This window comes from Glycine max, chromosome 5, assembly GCF_000004515.6.
Source record: "Glycine max cultivar Williams 82 chromosome 5, Glycine_max_v4.0, whole genome shotgun sequence".
Lineage (NCBI taxonomy): Eukaryota > Viridiplantae > Streptophyta > Magnoliopsida > Fabales > Fabaceae > Glycine > Glycine max.
Genome location: NC_038241.2, coordinates 14,714,549 through 14,718,877, shown reverse-complemented (window position 1 = coordinate 14,718,877; position 4,329 = coordinate 14,714,549).

Below are 4,329 nucleotides of genomic sequence, written 5' to 3'. Positions count from 1 at the left end.
AGTTTATCTCACTAAGTTGGAGTCCACTTTTTGCGCTTAGCGTAACTTCCACTGCACTATGGCTCACTTAGTGCGCTCCTGCTCGCTCAGCGCAATTCCCTCTCGGGTTAGAATTGCGCTTAGCGCGCCATGCTCACTTAGCGAGACCAAAATTTGTTATTTTCAAAATCCCAACATTCAGACTATGGAAACACTTCTTAGGAAGCTCCAGACAAAATTTGAAGATGATCCAACGGTTAACAAATCCGGGATTGCGATGTTACTGAACTAGGTTTAGGTAAAATCTAAAATCTCATAATTTCAACTTAGCTCAACAAAATTCCACATGACTCAACATCCACATCAAGAAATTCACACATGACTAATTCAAGGCATACTTCAACTCATTCAAGTCAACCATATAGTCAGATAACATAATAAATACAATTAAACATTGATTTATAACTTGTAATATTTCAAGGTGATAGAAAAACAACATCAATTTTATGAAGGGTAACTTTTACAACATCTCATTTTCAAAGTTTTTTCAAATGAACTATAAAAACATTTTATTACAATACCCAAATCACAAGAGTTACTAAGAGAGACTCAAACTAACTAGGATAAGACATAGAAATCAAGGTTACCTCGAAGAAACTACAAAAAAATGGTTAAGAGCTTCGTTCCTCTCCATGTGGAGGATTCTAAAGATTTCGCTCCAATTAAAGTGTTCATCTCCATGCGGAGGTCCAGCGGCAAGCAACGGCGGCTTGTGGCGGCCACCGGTGGTTGTGGGTGGTGGAGGAGGAGGTGTTAGGGTTTTTGGGCAACAATTTAGAAAGAGAGATAAAGAGAGATAGATAGAGGTGAAAATGCGTATTTTTACATTGTTGGACGTATTTATAATTTATAGATCTCGTTTAGCGAGATGAGCTTGCTAAAAAAAATTCAACTTTTGGTGTTGAGCAAATTACCTCCTTGGGTTGGAATTGCGTCTAGCACACTGGTCTCGCTAAGCGAATTTCCTTCTCAGGTTGAAATTGCACTTAGCACACTGATGTCGCTAAGCGAGATGTCCCAAGATGTCATTTGACAAATCCCGACGGTCAAAACGTGCATACGTGAGTCATGAACCTACAGTTCAAGTTTGAAGGTGATCCAATGGTTAACGAGTTTGGGATCATGGTTTTACCAAAACAGGTTTTTGGGTCAAACTTGACATCTCATATATCCAACATAGGTCAAACAAACTCCACATAACCTAACATTCACATCAAGAAATCACACATAGATAATTCACACAACACCTTAACTAATCCAAATTAATCAAATAATGGACAGAATGTAACGCCCTGAAATTTCGTCAACTATATATCGATGTTTAATTGTATTTATCGTGTTATTTGATTATACAATTGACTTGAATGAGTTGAGGTACAGTGTGAATTAATCATTTGTGATTTTCTTGATGTGGATGTTGATTTATGTGGAGTTTTATTGACCTAAGTTGAAATTATGAGATTTCAAATTTTACCTAAAACTGTGATCCTGAACTCATTAACCGTTGGATCGTCTTCATATTTTGACTGTAGGTTCCTAATACATGTCCCCATGTTTTGACCGTTGTGATTTTCAAAATAGCAATTATGGACCTCTCCCTTAGCGCGTGAAGCGCGCTAAGTGCAATTCAAACCGAGGGTGAACTGCGCGGAGCGAGAATTGTCGCACTCGGTGCAAATCCCAACCCGAGAAGAATTGCGCTGAGTGCGAAAATTCATGCTTAGCGCCAAAATTGGACTCCGCTTAGCGAGACGAGCTCACTAAACGAGATTTGCAGATTATAAATACGTTCTTTAGCGTGAAAAACATGATTTTCACTCTTTTTCTCTCCAAATGCCCACCCAAGCCCTAACACCTCCTCATCCACCACCCACGATCACCGGTGGCCACCACGAGTCATCGTTGCTTGCCGCCGAACCACCACACTGAGAGGAGCGTTTTAATCGAAGCGGAATCCTTAGAGTCCACCTCAAGGATTCGATGGAGAACAATCCCTCAATCCTTCCTTTCGTAACTTCTCTGAGGTATTATTGACTTCTAAGCGTTTCTCCTAGTTAGTTTGAGTTTCTCTTAGTGTCTCTTGTGTTTTGGGTACTGTAATAGGGTGTTTTTACACTTCCTTTGAAAACCCCTTAAAAATGAGACGTTGTAAAAGTTATCTTTTTATAAAATTGATGTTATTTTCGTGACCTTCGCTGAACCTCGGTCACATTGGCATGATCGAAATTTCAAAATGACCTATCCTTTTAGTAGAATCTGAAACACCCCTTATCCTTTTATATTTTGATAGGGGTAATTGACTCTGAATGTGATATGTCTGTTATTGATAAATAACATTATTGTTCTTATTAGACTTGTGTAGTCTAAAGACCTGGGGAATGTGAATCTCATGCTTGAACTATACATGTATGTATGTGCGGAATATGATTTACTGATGATATTGTTATTGATTATTATAATGTTGTGTCTGTACATGGGGGATGCAACGACCATGATGGATATCCTTGGTGGGGGAAATAGAGTAGTTAAAGAGTTTTAAGCATCTTTGGAAGGGGATGGCCTTAGAATCTTTAATTATCCACGATCAGTGCATTGATGGTACCCATGTTTCATACTTCATATTCCATGGAAATAGTATAAACTTTGTCAATAAGTACTTGTAGTTTCTCACGAGGAGGAAATACTTGTATTTGGGGGCATGTCACTCGGTTTGAAACTTCCTTGAGACTCAGGCTGATCACCGTGGGGGGGGGGGGGGGGGGGAGTTGCCTGTGCACGACAGGGTGACCTCGACACTTACTGCCTAGTTTTCCTAGGTGAGAGTGTTGTGTGGACACGCTTAGGCTATTTCTTAACAAATGGTACCACATTACATTTGAGAGTTAAGGCCAGGTGCATGCATCATACTGAGTATGATTGATTGAAATTATGGAAGGCTAATGACTACTTGTTGAGTGTATGTTGGACTAATGGATGTTTGTGTATGATTATGATATTTGTTAATGTTTTCTTACTAATCATGGTCATTTGATTTATGTTAATTTCTTTTATAATAAACTCACCCTTGTAATTTTTGTACCGTGTGGTTGGTACCTGTAATGATCGAGAACCTTGTTTGTGGGAGTAGATGGACAACAATAGAGTACGTGAAGTGAGATTCTTTTGTGGAGCCAACAAGCCAACGTGATAACGTTGAGATTATTTTGGGAGAGAGTTGTGTTTTGTTAATCAACTCCTTCTGGTTCTATAATTCTTTTTGAATTGAGGATGTAAATCAGAGATTTAATTATATTATGAACTAATTTACTTTCCATTATATGAATGATGTGTACTGAGTTGATACACAAAATACATTAAACTTCTATTTCCAGTTATTGAAAATTTAGGGCGTTACAGGTGACACAAAGGTGGCACGAAGGCTCAGATCTGACAAATTTGGGAGTTCTAGTTTGGATTTGGATTTGGTTGCAAAAATAAGGAGACAGTGTCATAGAGTTCGAGAGAGGGAGCGATGACAAAGGTTTGTGAAAGCCCTCCTCTCAAGATCCAAATTGTGTCAACATCTTCATCGTGACAACAAAGTGTAATTTTCTGAGGAAGGGAAAGAGAAAGAGATGTTACACATGCCAAGTTTTCTGTAGACAAACAAATGTCACGTAGGTTCAGACTCATCCAAACCTAACTCTAGACCAAAAAGTTACACATTTTAATTTTGCAAAAACAAAAATTTTACAAGGACTAAAAATAAACTTTGGGTATTTTAGAAGGACGAAAAACATTTTAGCTAAAAATTATTTTCTATCCAAATATTTATAAATTTACCAAGAATTTTGAAAATAAAATAACTTCAAAATTTTAGAAATAAAAAAATATCAAATTTTGATAAAATGGAATATTTTATTGGATGAGATAATTTGAGTAGGGAAAGTATTGCAGTTTTTTATGTGAAATTTGATATTTTGACAGGTAAGATGTGTAAAGTAAGGTTTAAATAATTTTATCATTTCCTCTTTCAAAAAAAAAAATCATTTCAATTTATTGAGTGAGAATTTTAGGGAAAGGAAAATTAACGGCAAGACCGATTGGCACTTCCGTTAGACATTGCCTCATTCTCAAAGACAAAGGGAACCATTCCTCTCCCATCCTGTAGAAAATATTCCCCTTTTTTGTAAAATAAAATAAGTTTTAATGATATGTAACAAATCGACAAAATTACCCAAAAGAAAACATACAATCATACGTGACATGCTAATCACACTTGATTATTACCAAGTTTTATCAACCATGCAC